Raw genomic sequence first — 16803 nt, forward strand, 5'->3', positions numbered from 1 at the left:
ATATTGTCACGGCGGGGTGCGCCGGTGTGTGTGGAAACAGGACCCAAAAGCAGATGACGATGAGGAGTAGTAAGGTTTAACAGAAAGGTGAGGCTTTATTTAAATGACGGCAGGGTTAAACCAGGAAACCAAAACAAACTGGCAAAACACTAAGAAACAAAACACTAAAGGTACTAAGACCAAAAACTATAACTATAACTGAGGTGGAAAATAACAAGCAAAGACTAAGACTATAACTGTAACTCTGGTGAGATAAACAGACTAAGACTAACGTGGAATTAACAGACGAAAACTAGAACTATGGCTGAGGTAAACAGACGAACCGACAATGGCATGAAGAAAACAAAGGGCTTAAATACATACAAGAGGTGATCAGGGGAAGTAGAGACACATGAGGGGAACAGCTGACTAACATAAACCTAATGACAGGACCAGGAGAGGAAAGCTAAATACAATAAACAAAGAACACATGACACTGTCAGAATAAAACAGGAAACACTAAAACTAGACATGACAGCACAAACTAACAGACCTAATACATAATGAATAAATACAAGAACCCAAAACATAGAAAACCAGAGGAACAATAAACAAAAGCTGCCCAAACTAAAGACAGAGACGAAATGACACAAAACTAATCACATAACAAAATGAGACAAATACAAACATGAACTCAGAGCGCTGGGTCAGAGACCCAGCCTGTGACACATATTTTAAAATGCTTTGAAACGTAGCGTTTCTTCCCTTGGAGGATGTTGCAGGATTTTGTTTTTACTTTTGTGTTTTTGTTTGTTTGAAAAAAACCTTATTAGTATGTTAGAAACCACGTTGCCACCATGCTGGTTCAGTTGGGTGTAGTTTATGTGGTAGATAAATTTGATAGATTTGAAATGTCAAATCAAATCAGAGTTCAGCCTCCGAGCTCATCACAACCTGCAAACATGCTACACAGAGAGACTCGGGAATGATGAGTAAACACTCCCCCTGAGCCAGGAGATGGGTGCTGGGGCGCTGGAGGCAGCGAAGCAAGGCAGCAGCGGCGCTAAGGTGGCGCCTGTGGAGCAGGATCCCTGTCTGTCACAGTATCTTTGAGCAAGATGTTGAAATATGTGTGAAATATACCAACAGCTGTAAGGACTTGTTCTCTTGTAAGTGTCCTGTGTCGTAAACACTGTTGTGAATGCCTAATGAGACAGTGTAATTCCCTTACAGTTGACCACGTTCATATCATCACATCTCTCTTTTTTTTTTTTTTTTAACTTTGACATGCATCACTAAGCTGAGAAGCTTAGTGCGCGGTGCCCACTAACTTTGAGAGATGTCCTAAAACAAAACCTACGATTTCCCCACACAACATTGTAATTTAGTGGTGATTTGCTGAAAAGAGACTCCTCATAGGTGGCTTTTTTTATTTTTTTTATTTCTTCGTTTGACCTTAATCGTGACACAGTGGGAAATAATATATAGATTACAGGAAGGAGATGTAGACCCACCGCATCCACTCATCTTTTCTAAATCCCATCAGCTAAATCACGCCACTTCCTCTCAACCTTTTTTGGTTTAATTCTGTTTGCGACATCCATCCCACACAGCACAACATCAGACTGATCAATCGCCACGCTCCCTCACACTGCTGCCATTGTCAGCACCCTCCCGAGTCGAGGAACACACTGGCAAGCTCTGTTTGCATCCTTTCTCCGGGCTTTGAGCAGACTATATAGCCCTCTCTTTGTTTGCCCCACCCATATTGATGGAATCTGAAAGTAAGCAGATTTGCAACGGATATTAACAGTAGGCCTGCAGAACAATAGTGCAGAGAAGCGTGGCACAAGGTTGAGAACAAATGTGCCCTTTATGCCGAGTGGGGGCCGTGTTCAGAGACAGGAGGGGAGGAGATGCATGAGGAGGGGTGTCTTCTCACACTGCAGATGGGAATGAGAATATCTGCACACACCATGAGTTTGTAGTGATGGTCAGACTCACTGAAGGCCTGTCATGACAACCATATACACACAGACACAAGCAGCTGGGGAGTCTGTGCTGTACGTCTCTATCTTCAGCTTCAGCAGCCTTCCCCTCCTCACTGCCAATAAGGGCGCCTTTACACCTCCCTCGATGGCTCCATCCTCCATCCCTCTGACAGCGTCGCGGGGGGCATTATTGGTTAAAGCTGCAGGGAGTCTTTTCACACACATGCTATGATTCTAGTCTGCAGCACAGCACCTCCGTAGGGTCAAAGGAAAGTTGCGCTGACATGTTTTTATGTCTTTGTTTCCCAGGCAGCAGCAGAGGGTTCAGTCAGAATTTCATTTTGAGTTTGAATGCATCTTTATCTGTAATGTAGGTGAAAAACTGAGCCTAAAAACATTTAATGGACATGTTTGCTGTGTTTTGTTGCTCCACAGACACCAATCTGAAAATTCCACATTAAACAATATTTAGGTAGCTGAAAATGTATTCTGCATACTGTCTTTGGTATTTATTATGTAGTACGACGGTGAATTTGCAACTGTTTATTAAAATGTTTCACTATGAACACATTCATATGTATGTCTGAATCAAATTCAATTTGTTATTAATTTACACTATGTAGGAATAATGAAAAAATCTGCTAAATCAGTGAAATGAAGGATTATAAGAAGTCATTTTCATTGCCACACAGATGATACCACGCTTTACCTGTCCATCAAGCCAAACAAATGAGTTTAACTCCAGAAGTGTTAAAGACATACCTGGATGACATCTAATCATTCTACATTCAGAAAAAAAATTAAGGTTCCTGTTCTTGATGCTAAAAATCTGAGAAATACGGTGCTAAGCTTGGCCTCCAGTACTGCCTGTACAAAAGCTAGTAAAACTTCCTGAAAAGCCATCGGTTGATTCAAAATGCTGCAGCAGGAGTACTGACAGGGACTAGAAAGACACAGCATATTTCTCCCATTTTGGCTTCTCTTCGTTGGCTTCGTTTTAAATCCAGAATCAAATTTAAAATGCTTCTCTTCACATATAATTTCTTATCTTGAAGACCTCACAGAACCACATCAGAGCACTTCTGAGGTCTGGACTATGCAGGCCAGTCGAGTTCTTCGCACATCCATGTCTTTATGGACAAACTGTTCCCACAATGTTGGGAGAATGAAATAGTCCAAAATGTCTTGTTAAGCTGAAGCTTTAAGAGTTCCTTTCACTGGAACTAATGGCCTGACTCCAGAAAAACAGCCCCACACAATAATCCCCCCTCCACCAGACTTTACTCTTAGCACAGTACAGTAAGTACTGTTCTTCTGGCAACCACCAAACCCAGACTCATCCATTGGATCGCAGACAAAGAGGCGCAGTTCTTGAATTAATCTGAAGGCCAGATGAAATTAGTTGTGACGAATTTCACTGCTGGGCTTGTTGCGCAGGTAGCATCTTATCACAGTACCACTGGATTCACTGAGCTCCTGCGAGAGACCCATTATTTCACAAATGTTTAAAGAAGCAGTCTGCATGCTTAGGTGTTTGATTTTATACACCTGTGCACACAGAAATGACTATAACACCTCTGTTCAATGATTTGGACGGCTGATGAAGACAGTACAGTGTTAGGGCTGAATCAGGTGGTCCTGACGTTTCTTCCCAGGCTGCTGGGGGCTTCCCATGATGAAGTGTTTCTTCTTCACTCACCTCTTTTCACTCTCTATATGTTTATACAACACTGCCTTTTGTGCCTTTTGTCCTTTCTTCCTCCCCTCATCCCCAACCAGTCGCAGCAGATGGCCCCGCCCCTCCATGAGCCTGGTTCTGCCAGAGGCTTTTTCCTGTTAAGACGGACATTTTACCTTTCCACTGTTTCCAAGAGCTTGCTCAAAGGGGTCATCTATAGGGTTACAATTTAAACCACCTTGAGGTGACTGTTGTGACTTTGCACTAAAACTGAACTGAACACTATAGTTTCCATAAAAATCATTCTGTTTAATTTTTGGTGCTTATCTAATTAAATGTAATGTAAATAAGGGAGGAGGCCACACCTGAAATTATTGACCAGTCAACTGATGCGTTACTGTAGGGTTGTTGTTGTGATTTAGCACTGTATAAATAAAACGAATAGTTATGTCTATAACTTCTGTTCCCTGAAGGAGAGGAACGAGGTACAACACATAAGTATGGGATGTCACGCCCTCGCATGTCCTGGCTGAAGAAACCTTTAATCACGCCTTTAAGGCAGACGACGTGTGATGACACGCACATGGCCCCAGCTGCACATATAGCCGCTGTCATCACAGTCATCCCTCGGTTCGATAGCCGCTCTTCACTGAGCCAAACTGCTCAGTTGGGCCACCTTGTGTTGTACCTCGTTCCTCTCCTTCAGGGAACAGACGTTATAGACATAACTATTCGTTCCCTTTCAGTCGATTCACTCGGTAAAAGACATAAGTATGGGACATATATACAGGCCCCGCAGAGCAGCCACCGAACCGGAATCAGACCACCACATCCTTAGTGAGCGGTAGACCCAGCAGAAAGGACAGTATGAGCCACTGATGGGGCTGTAACGTCAAACCGATAAAACTGCACAAAAGTGTGCGGTGATGCCCAACTAGCTGCCACACAAATATCAACTACAGGCACCCCTTTAAAAAGAGCCCATGAGGTTGCCATCCCCCTGGTGAAATGAGCTCTCACTCCCTGGGGCAAAGCAAGACCTTTGGTGCTGTACGCCAGTGAGATAGCTTCTGTAATCCAGTGGGACAGCCTCTGCTTGGACAGAGCTCTACCTCTATTTGGATTAGCGAAGCAGACAAACAGCTGGTCACATAAACGCACATTCTGAGTGCGCTCAATGTAGGTGCGTAGCACACGCACTGGACAAAGAGAATGCATCCTCCTCTGCTCCTCAGGTGCAAAAGGAGGGGAGCAAAAGCTCAGCAACTCAAACTCCACTGAGCTAGAAGATGCAGGCATGATCTTGGGAAAATAGGCAGCATTTGGACGCAATATGACCTTGTGGCCATCAGGAGAGAACTGTGTGCAGGAGGGATGCACAGACAGCGCATGAAGGTCACCCATTCGCTTTGCCGAAGCCAAAGCGAGAAGTAATGCAGTCTTATATGAAAGAAATTCCATATCCACAGACTCAATGGGTTCAAACGGGGGGCTACAAAGGGCCTCCAGCACCAAAGTCAAGTCCCAAGCAGGGACACTGGACTTAAGCACAGGTCTCAGCTGGCGAACTCCTTTCAGAAAACGTATGGCGAGGGGATGTGCACCTGGTGTCAACCGTCAAAGCCAATATGACAAGCAGATATAGCTGCTGAATAAACCTTAATTGTCAAAAATGAAAGGCCCTTATCCAGCAGCTCCTGTTAGGAATGTCAAAACATCCACAATAGAGCACTGAAATGGGAGAGTGTAGCGGTCCTGGCACCACTGCTCAAAGGCTCGCCATTTGTAAGCGTACAAGCCTCTAGTGGATGAGACCCTAGTGTTCTGAATTGTCGCTATCACACTAGGTGGCAAACCCTTAGCAATCAAGTTTAACCTCTCAGCGGGTAAGCATCAAGGTGGCACAGATCCGGGCGCGAATGAACCACTTCTCCTCCTGCCTGAGAGAGGAGGTCCCTGCAGAGAGGAAGCTGCCAAGGACTTGCTGCTAGAAGGCTGATTATCTCTGCATACCACGACTTTGTGGGCCAACAAGGAGCCACTAAAATCAGAGAGAGGGACAACCGACGCACTCTCTTTAGAACTGGAGACATCATTTCCACTGGGGGAAAGGCATACAGGAGCGCGTCTGGCCATTGGTGCGCTAGCGCGTACATGCCCAAGGATGCATCGTGGTCGATTATGGAGAAGAACAGGGGGCAGTAAGTATTTACCCTGGAAGCAAAAAGATCTACTTGCGCCATGCCAAATAGATCCCAAATCTGAGCCACTATTAAAGGGTGTAACCTCCATTCTCTCACCAGAGGACCCCCCTGGAGAGAAGGTCCGACCCCAGGTTCAGGTGGCTCGGGGCATGAACCACCCATGCCCCGAGTCTCCCCGAGGAGACAGAAAATGAACACTGCACCATAACAGCAGAGAGCGAGGCAGCTTCAATTCAATTCAATTCAATTTTATTTATATAGAGCCAAATCACAACAAAAGTCGCCTCAAGGCGCTTCATAGATACAGAGAAAAACCCAACAATCATATGACCCCCTATGAGCAAGCACTTTGGCGACAGTGGGAAGGAAAAACTCCCTTTTAACAGGAAGAAACCTCCGGCAGAACCAGGCTCAGGGAGGGGCGGGGCCATCTGCTGTGATTGGTTGGGGTGAGAGAAGGAAGACAGGATAAAGACATGCTGTGGAAGAGAGACAGAGGTTAATAACAGATATGATTCAATGCAGAGAGGTCTGTTAACACATAGTGAGTGAGAAAGGTGACTGGAAAGGAAAAACTCAATGAATCCCCCGGCAGCCTACGTCTATTGCAGCATAACTAAGGGAGGATTCAGGGTCACCTGGTCCAGCCCTAACTATATGCTTTAGCAAAAAGGAAAGTTTGAAGCCTGATCTTAAAAGTAGAGATAGTGTCTGTCTCCTGAATCCAAACTGGAAGCTGGTTCCACAGAAGAGGGGCCTGAAAACTGAAGGCTCTGCCTCCCATTCTACTTTTAAATACTCTAGGAACAACAAGTAGGCCTGCAGAGCGAGAGCGAAGTGCTCTAATAGGGTGATATAGTACTACAAGGTCATTAAGATAAGATGGGGCCTGATTATTTAAGACCTTGTATGTGAGGAGCAGGATTTTGAATTCAATTCTGGATTTAACAGGAAGTCAATGAAGGGGAACAGGGGAAGAGAGCGTGTTCCTCCCTGCCTGTTTATGTAAGACACCGCTGTTGAATTGTCCGTCCTCACTAAGACATGCTGGCCCTCCAGGACTGGATGGAAATGTTTGAGAGCTAAGAACACTGCTAACAGCTCTAAGTGGTTGATGTGCAGCTCGCGCTGGGCTGCGAACCAGATTCCTCTCACTGATGCACCCTCACACAGCACTCCCCACCCTCTTAGGGAAGCATCTGTGGACACCACCTTGCGAAACAACACCCTCCCAGTCCAAGAGCCCTGATGCAGCAGCCCGGGCTCCCTCCAAGGATGGAGAGCTAGCATGCAAGACGCGGTTACCAGCAGCCTCCTCCGGAGGTGACGCGATGCACAAAGGCGGTGAGAGAGAGAGTCCAGCGTTGAAACGCTCTCATTTTTAACAGTCCAAGCGGCACTATGGCGATCATAGATGCCATCATGCCCAACAAACGTAATAGCGTCTGGAAACGCAGTCTGCGTCCCAGCTGAAACTGAGCGAGGCAGCGATGTAACGCGGCCACTCTGTGTTCTGACAAACGCGCGTGGCTGGAAAGCGAGCATGTTTCCAAACCGAGAAAAGAAATCTGCGAGCTCTTTTGAAAGTTCACAGAGAACCCCAGTGTCTGAATGTGTGACAGAACCAGTGACAGCTGTGTCCCCGCCTGCTCTCTGGAGCAAGCTACGAGAGCCCAGTCGTCTAGGTAGGCTAAGATGCCTCTCTGAGGGGCGCTAGCGCTGCTTCGGCACATTTCGCAAAGTTGCGAGGAGCGAGCAACAGCCCGAACGGCAGCACTAGGTATTCGTAGGCTACGCCCTCGAACGCAAACCTCAGAAACTGCCTGTGTTTCGGGTGTATACCCAAAAATAAGCATCTGTTAGATCGACTGTTGCAAACCAATCTCCCGGGCCGACTGCATTCAAGAGGTGTCTGAGTGTTAGCATCTTACTTGTACTTGTAGATTCGTGTTCAAGACTCGCAGGTCGAGGATGGGATGAAGCCCTCCCCCTTTTTTCAGAACAACAAAATAACAGCCATACCAACCTTTGTCTGTCCTCTACGCAGGGACCACTCCTATTGCTCTTTTCTACAAAGAACATTTATTTCCTCTCTGAGTATCATGGCCGCCTCGGTGCCGACAGTTGTGTTTACGATTCTTTGGAAACAAGGCGGCTTGACCCAGAACTGCAACCAGTAACCGATGGCAACGGTTCGCAGCACCCATGGAGAGGGGACGCAAGTGCACCACTGAGGGAAGTGAGCAGCCAGCCGGCTGACCTGCAGCACCGTCGGCAGGGTGTTGTCGCCCCCCAATGTGTCTGCAGGGAAATGCATCACCTGCCTGACCTGGCTCATTGTGCCTGCAGGCTGAGCATTTGTGATTGTTTGAGAATAAACAACACTCTTTATTGCTGTAACATGGGAACATGTACATTCATACATTTTGTTGCAGGCACCTTTCCTGGGGCACAACAATGAAAAACAGCGGGAACACTTGATGTGGTCACCTGAACATTTAACACACCTGAACAGGGAGTTACCTGAGGCATTTTGTGTGCAGAGGGTTTGTGCTTGGGAGACAGTGTTAGGAAAGTGCAGCGCCTTCTGGGGCTGACAACCTGAACAGAACTTAAGCAGCACCTCTTGGGCGGCAACAGAGAGGTAAAAGCAGCGTCTCCCTGCCGCTGGACCCCTTCTCAACTCGAAACCACAGCTAGGAGGGCTGAGGCTTCTTCCTCGCGTCTGGGGACAGCTGGGGATGATGTGGCGCAGAGCTTCCGTCTGCTTCTTCCTCAGGGTTAGGGTCTAATCTAACCTGAATGGCTTCAAGTGAATGTCCGAATAACCCAGCCGCAGACACTGGTGCGTCCAGATATACAGGTTTGTCCCTATCCGGGACATCAGAGAGGGTCAGCCACAGGTGCCTCTGCGCCACTACTGCCGAAGCCATCCCTCTTTCTCAGTGAGAGCGCTGCACAGTGGGACGCACGGAGGATGTAATCTGTGGCGACTCTGACCTCATTAAGAAGTGTTGCCAGCGGGCTGTCATCAGGAACCAGCGATCTGAGCTCCGCCAGGCACTTCGCCTGGTATGTCTGGAGCATGGTGACGGAGCCCATGGCGGGAGCAGTGCTGGTCTGCTTGCTGCGAAGCAGAGAATCTGCAGTGCTTGGACGGCAGAGTTGCAGGGCTGCCGACACCAATGGTTATAGGACGGGACCAGATAAGCAGCCAGAGACGGCTCCATAAGGGGTGGGTTGGCTAAGCCAGCCCCCTCAGCGGCGTCCAATTCCATGTACTGTGACGTGGGTAGAAAGAGGTTTGTCCCATGATGCTGTTAGCTCGCAGACAAAGTCTGGGAACATGGGAAGGCAGTTTTTGGCCGCTGCAGGCTCCGGTGGGAGGAAAAAGCCAGTGAACCGCTGTTACGGCCCTAGCAGGGCCTCTCTCTCCTGAAGGTGCCTGTGTGGGCGTGTCCCACTACCTCCTCTGCCTGAGGTGCCACCTTTTCCCTCCTGTACAGCTGACTCCCATCAGCAATTAAAGGTATTTAAGCCCAGAGAAGGGTGAGCTCTACTTCCCCCTCACCGCCTAGACCCCCCAGGGGAATGTAACAAGTGGGGGCTCGTCCGGGATTTTTGAAAAGGGAGGTCTGTGTTGGATTTGGTTTTTGATTATCTCGCTTTGCCACCTTTTAGAGATCCATAACTTCCCAGTTATGGTAGGTGAGTGTCCAGCTGAGCTTTTTAAGTTCCTCCTTCGGGCACTCTTTTGTTGTTTTGCCTTTATTATTTTTGGAGTAATCCTGGGTGGGGATTAGTTCTCTGTTGGGGGTAGGCAATTCAGGGCTCCAGTCACTGAAGTTCTGCCTTTAAAGTTGCCTCGAGCCCAGCACGCTCCAGAAGATAGGTAGGGCAAGGTTGTTGTGCTTAGGAACTGGGTAAGTTGTATTTGCTAATGTGTGTGTGGCGAGAGGTAAGTCGGTCAGCTAAAGTAAGTTGTGTAGTTGTCTGTTAATTGTTCAGTAGTCGCTGAGTGAGTTGGCAGACAGGTGTGGTAGTGCCTTAATTAGGGTGTGTTTTCTAACCCTTCACCACCCCCAAAATGGATGACACAGCTATTAGTGTACAGGTGTCTAGAGGCTCGTTTGTGAGCAATAATATTCACCTGGTTCCAGTCTTCTGTGAATCCAGTGTTCAAAGCTTTTTCAGTGTATTCGAACGCCTAGCAACTGCACTGCAGTGGCCTCAAGATGTGTGGGGGGTGATGTTGCTGTGTAAGTTGACAGGTAAGGCTCAAGAAGCTTGTTCTGGTCTGTCTAGGCAGGACGGCCTAGTTTATGAAAAGATCAAAAGTGCTGTCCTCCAAGCCTATGAACTGGTACCTGAGGCCTATAGGCAGCATTTTCGGGGTTTGGAGTTGACACAGGGACAGTCCTATCTTGACTTCGCTAGGGAGAAGGCAAAGCTCTTTGATAGGTGGTGTTCTGCAAGCCAGGTTAACGGTGTGGGGTCCATACGTGAGCTTATGCTGGTGGAGGACTTTAAAAACTCTGTTCCTAAGTCTGTTGCCCTTTATTTAAGTGAACAGAGGGCTACAACTTTACAGCAAGCTGCCACCCTGGCAGATGAGTTTAAGCTGACTCATAAAGCAAGTGCTGTAGGACATGATATCCATCTGCACCATAGCGCATCCTGGACAGGTAAGAGTGGGCCAGCTAACAAGGAAAATGCAGTTATGGTTTTAAGCTCTAAGCCCAAACTGTGTTTCTTCTGTTACAAGCCTGGCCATGTGGTTGCCAATTGTGTCAAACTGGCACTCAAACAGAAAGCCCACTCAACACAAAAGGGGCCTGCTTTAAGAAAAGTCAGTCGTGGCTCTCAAACTAATAAGCTTGCCAGGCCTACTAAAAGGCTAAACCTGGAGCACAATTGCTCAGTGGCACCCTGTAATCAGTGTACGAGGCCAACTAACCCTGAGCTGCCGCTGGTTGACCTTTTCTCCGGTCCTCAAAATGATTTGCGGGGAGAAAGTTCATGTTTACGGGGAGAAAGTTCATGTTTACAGCCATGTCTGTCATGTCTGTGTTTCAGGGAAGCCTGCTAGCTGCCTGCTGGGTTCTCCACACGTGATGGGACACTGTTTCGAGGGTCTGGGGCCACTCTCTGGCAATGTTGTGAACCCACTGAGATGGGATTGGCAGTTTCCGCAGGAAATGCCCAACCGTTGCTATGGGGTTTGGTAGGGGGAAAGCCTGCAATTTCGTCACGAAACGGTTATGGACTCATTTTGGTTATCGTAAATTTGACAAACCATGGGTTTGCATTTATGGGAGGGGGTGTTACGGCCCTAGCAGGGCCTCTCTCTCCTGAAGGTGCCTGTGTGGGCGTGTCCCACTACCTCCTCTGCCTGAGGTGCCACCTTTCCCTCCTTTACAGCTGACTCCCATCAGCAATTAAAGGTATTTAAGCCCAGAGAAGGGTGAGCTCTGGGCCAGAGTGCCATTAGTGTGGTTACAGCTAGTGAGCTGAGTGTTTTGCGGTGTTTCCAGCGAGTGAGCTGTGTTTTGTGGTTTTCAGCTAGTGAGCTGCTCTTTCCTTTTGACTTTGTGCTTTATTGACCAACGCCTGAGTTTTGTTTGTGTTTCTTATATGGAGATAGCGGCTTGTCCGTCTCTTTTAGTTGAACTACTTCAATAAAACTGTTTTATTTAACTGTTTTGCCTCCTTGACTCCTTTTTCTGACCCAGTCACTTTTGTTACTTCCCCCTCACCGCACAGACCCCCCAGGGGAACGTAACGGCTTCTGAGCTGGCGGAGGAGAGGGCCAGTCCACCTGCAACTTCTCAGTAGCAAAGCGAAACAGGGAGAAAAGAGAGGTGTCATCGTGGCCGACCGGCGCTGCAGCAGCAACACATTGGGCCAACAATGAGCTCTCCTGCTCATCCTCCAACAAACCATGGATGTCCAGGCCGATGTCCAGCACGTCATTGTTTTCCTGGGGAGCACTGGCGGGCTTCAACCCAGGCTGAAGCCCGTCAGCGCTCCAGCATGGTTCTGGCTCGTCATCGGCTCAACATATTCCATGTGGTCAGGCCAGCTAATTGTGGGGACATCGACTGGACAATCCTCGTCTTCGGACTCGGATGAAGCCAGGGCTCCAGACTCGGAAAGGAGCGGGTCATACCGTGGGACAGCCGAGCGTCCTAGCACTTTTTCCACAAACATCACCCGTCTTTCCAGGGTCGAGCGCCGGAGCAGGCGATAAAACGTACAAGCTTTGGGCTCCGTCAACGCTCTCCTAGCGTGTACAATCCCCAGGCAGAAAGGACAGACATCGTGCTGGTCGCTGTCATGCAAAGAGAAACCGCACCCCTGAGGACAGGAGCGAACAGAAGATTTCTGCTTTGCTCGCTCGTTTGGAGTCCATTACAAAACGCAAAGCAAAATGCTGCACAGGAAAACTCGAAATTAGCGCTCCACATGCAGCCTATGCACCAACTGCTTGGTGGAGGCTAACACCAACAGGGGTAGTTAAGCTAAGTCCAAGTCGGCAGACAATGGAGCTAACTAGCAGCAGCTAGCTAGCCCAACTCAGCAGAGGTGTTCTCAGCGAGGTGAAGCATAAAGTATGCAGATTCAAATTCTGAAAATATCTGAATATATCTTGATTACATCATTTAAAATCTACTGTGGTGTTGTACAGAGGCTATATACACAGCTGCAGCTGCCATGAGACATAAATAAGACTGCCTATGTTATGTAATGTTTCCAGGACAATAACTGAGAGATTATTGTGTATACTGTAACCCAGATTATCAGTAAAATGACAGAAAAGTTGACCAACCTGGGAAAATAGCTATATGTTTACCGTGCATCTTTGCTTTGTACCATTCCATAATTTAATAATTTTTTCCTTCTCGTCCCCCCCCCCCCTTTTCCCCCTCTTGTTTTTATGCTGCGCACCCTTGTCCTTGGTTTCTTTCTTTATTTCTTTCACTGCTTCTATCACCTGCTTCCACACTCATCCACAAACAACATCCTTTATTTCGACACATAGGCACAGCACGATCATGCACGATCATGCGCTCAACGGCAGCACATTTACATCAGTCAGACAGCGCACACAGACCTATAGGATACACACACTAAAGCCAAGCATACTCATATTAGTAAATATGCACACACATAGTCAAACTCAGGGAGCATCTCGCCACACATTTTTTCTCTCTCTCTCCCTCTCTTTATTTACAAACAAGTGATGTATTCTCTCCACCTGTCTAAGCGACACACACAGCGTACACCCCTAGTTATACACAGACATCTATGGGCACACTAAGGTTTGTTACATGGAATGTAAATGGAGCTGGCTCCAGAGAAAAGAGGTTAAAAATATTTAATCAACTCAAAAAACTACAGGCAGATGTTGTCCTTTTACAAGAGACCCACAGACCTCTTAGACGTTCCAATGAACTTAAAACACCTGAGTTTCCTAATGTGTTCTCAGCTTGTTATAATTCTAGACAAAGGGGAGTAGCAATTTTAATACTTAAAAATATTAATTTCACAGTACTCGATACAGTTATAGATCCAGAGGGCAGATTATTAATCATTAAACTATCTATACGTGATAAAAAGCTATGTATTGCAAGTATATATGGTCCAAATGTTGATGATCCCTCATTCCTTCATGGTTTTTTCAGTGCACTCTCTGAACACTTAGATGGCACACTTGTTCTTGGAGGCGACCTCAACCTTGGACTAAATGAAGACATGGATAGGCTCAACACAACAGGAACTCAGCGTAATTGGCAGTCCACAAATATAATCAAACAGTATATGAGCGACTTTGGTCTTTGCGATGCATGGCGCTCCCTTCACCCCACCAGTAAGGAATATACTTTTTTCTCACATGTTCATCACTCCTACTCAAGTCTGGATTATTTTTTGGTCAGCAGCTCACTGCTGAACGACATTTCAGACACTGAGATTCATCCTATAGCTGTCAGCGATCATGGTCCTGTATCTTTAACACTAATGCACAAGAATAATACTACGCCAAGTAAAAACTGGAGATTTAATATATCACTACTTAAAGATGAAGACTTTATTAAATATTTTAAAAAAGAGTGGACTTCGTATTTAGACTATAATGACACTCCCGGAACATCAGCTTCTGTTCTATGGGAAGCAGGGAAAGCTGTGATGAGAGGTAAAATAATTTCTTTCAAAAACCAAAAGACCAAAAGAAAGAAGAAAACAAAAATATTCAGGAATTAGAAAAAAACAGTAAATCACTAGAAGAAGCCTATTAATTAAATGAGATAATTGATGAAAAAAAAAAAATCTTAGACTACGCTTACAAAATTATGAACATGGTAATAAATCCGGTCAATTTCTAGCAAACCAGCTAAAAATAAATAAAGAAAAAACAACTATAGGTGCTGTTCAAGATTCATCTGGGAACACAATATATGAACCGATACAAATAAACAACATTTTCAGAGATTTCTATAAAATGTTGTATTCACCACAAATAAACCATCTAAAAAGGAACTTGATCAGTTTTTGGACAACATAACTCTTTCAAAATTATTAGACACTCAAGCAATGGCACTGGATTCGCCACTGACATCAGGTGAACTCCAGGAAGCCCCGATAAGTATGCCCAATAATAAGGCTCCAGGTCCAGACGGCTTTTCTGCAGAATTCTACAAAGAATTCTGGACGATTCTGGCACCAGTTTTTCACAGAACGTTGTTGGAAATCAAAGTAAAGGGCAGACTTCCATCAAATATGAATTCTGCAAACATTAATCTCTTGCTAAAACCAGGCAAAGACCCTGTATTTCCCTCAAGCTATCGTCCAATATCCCTTATAAATGTAGACCTAAAAATAATCTGCAAAGCTCTCTCAAAGAGACTGGAGAAAATAACCCCCCTCTTAATTCATCCTGACCAAACTGGTTTGATAAAAGGTAGGCACTCATCAACAAATACTCGTAGATTACTTAATTTGATAGACTACTCATACAGTAAAAACCTTGAAACTACAATATTTTTCTTTAGACGCAGAAAAGCATTTGACAGAGTTAACTGGAAATTTCTATTTGCAACTTTACACAAATTTGGTTTTGGATCCTCTTTCATTAACTGGTTAAAAATATTATATAATTCCCCAACAGCTTGTGTTAGAACAAATGACCAGACATCCTCCAGCTTCTGTCTCTTGAGGGGCACCAGGCAGGGATGCCCACTCTCCCCTTCACTGTTTGCAATTTTTATTGAACCACTAGCAGCAGCAATTAGACAGAATTCAGTAATTAAGGGCATAAAATGCAAGAACGTGGAACATAAAATCAGCCTTTATGCAGATGATGTGTTACTCTTTCTCCAAAACTCACAAACTAATATCTCTGGGGTGATTGAATTGATAAACTCTTTTGCAAGAATATCAGATTACTCAATTAACTGGTCAAACTCTACAGTCCTACCGATTAATTGCTCCTTCCATAATTTTTCTTCTACACCAATGCAATCATCCATCCCATCCATCCATTCGCTTCCGCTTATCCTTTTCAGGGTCGCGGGGGGCGCTGGAGCCTATCCCAGCTGTCATAGGGCGAAAGGCGGGATACACCCTGGACAGGTCGCCAGTCTGTCGCAGGGCCAACACACAGGGACAGACAACCATTCACACTCACATTCACTCGCACATTCACACCTAGTGGCAATTTGGATTATCCAATTAACCTATCCCCACAAGCTGCATGTCTTTGGACGGTGGGAGGAAGCCGGAGTACCCGGAGAGAACCCACGCAAACACGGGGAGAACATGCAAACTCCACACAGAAAGACCCCGGCCTGATGGTGGAATTGAACTCTGGACCTTCTTGCTGTGCGGCAACAGTGCTAACCACCGTGCTGCCCCCAATGCAATCAGGAAATATAAAATATTTAGGTATTAATGTTTCTCCCAAGCTTGCAGATCTAACTAAATTAAACCATATCCCACTTTTAAAGAAGGTAGAAGATGATCTGGCTAGGTGGAAATGTCTACCCATATCACTCATGGGAAGGGTTGCTGCTATAAAAATGATGGTCTTACCAAAAATAAATTATTTATTCTCAATGATCCCAACTAAACCGCCACAAGATTGGTTCAGATCTCTAGATTCATGTATGTCCAAATTCCTTTGGAAAGATAAACCCCCACGTATAAGCTTAAAAACACTACAAAAGACCAAGGATAAAGGAGGATTAGAACTACCTGACTTTCAGCACTACTTCTTAGCCAACAGGCTTCAGTTTATCTCAGGATGGCTAAAACATACCCTCTTAGATGAAACTTGGCTAAATGTAGAACAAGCACTTTGCAATAATCTAGAGATTTCAGATCTACCATTTATCAGCTCAAACATCCAACGACATGAATGCTTTAAAAGCATCAACATCAGCTCTTCTCTGACAGCATGGTGGGAGTTTCTAAAATTGACGGAGTCTTCATTAATCCCATGCAAACGTACACCTATCTGGAACAACCCTGACATACAGGGAGTGCAGAATTATTAGGCAAGTTGTATTTTTGAGGAATAATTTTATTATTGAACAACAACCATGTTCTCAATGAACCCAAAAAACTCATTAATATCAAAGCTGAATGTTTTTGGAAGTAGTTTTTAGTTTGTTTTTAGTTTTAGCTATTTTAGGGGGATATCTAAGATAAGATAAGATAACCTTTATTAGTCCCACATGTGGGAAATTTGTTTTGTCACAGCAGGAAGTGGACAGTGCAAAAGTTATGACGCAAAAATTAGAATACAATAAGAATAAATACAGTACACAGCTGTACAGAATAGAATAAAATAATATACTATATACAGTAGAATAAAATAGAATAAAAATATACAATAAGATAAAAATAGAATACGAATGCTATATACAACTGAGTAAAAATACAACGATGCCAG

Source organism: Astatotilapia calliptera, chromosome 14, assembly GCF_964374335.1.
Source record: "Astatotilapia calliptera chromosome 14, fAstCal68.1, whole genome shotgun sequence".
Lineage (NCBI taxonomy): Eukaryota > Metazoa > Chordata > Actinopteri > Cichliformes > Cichlidae > Astatotilapia > Astatotilapia calliptera.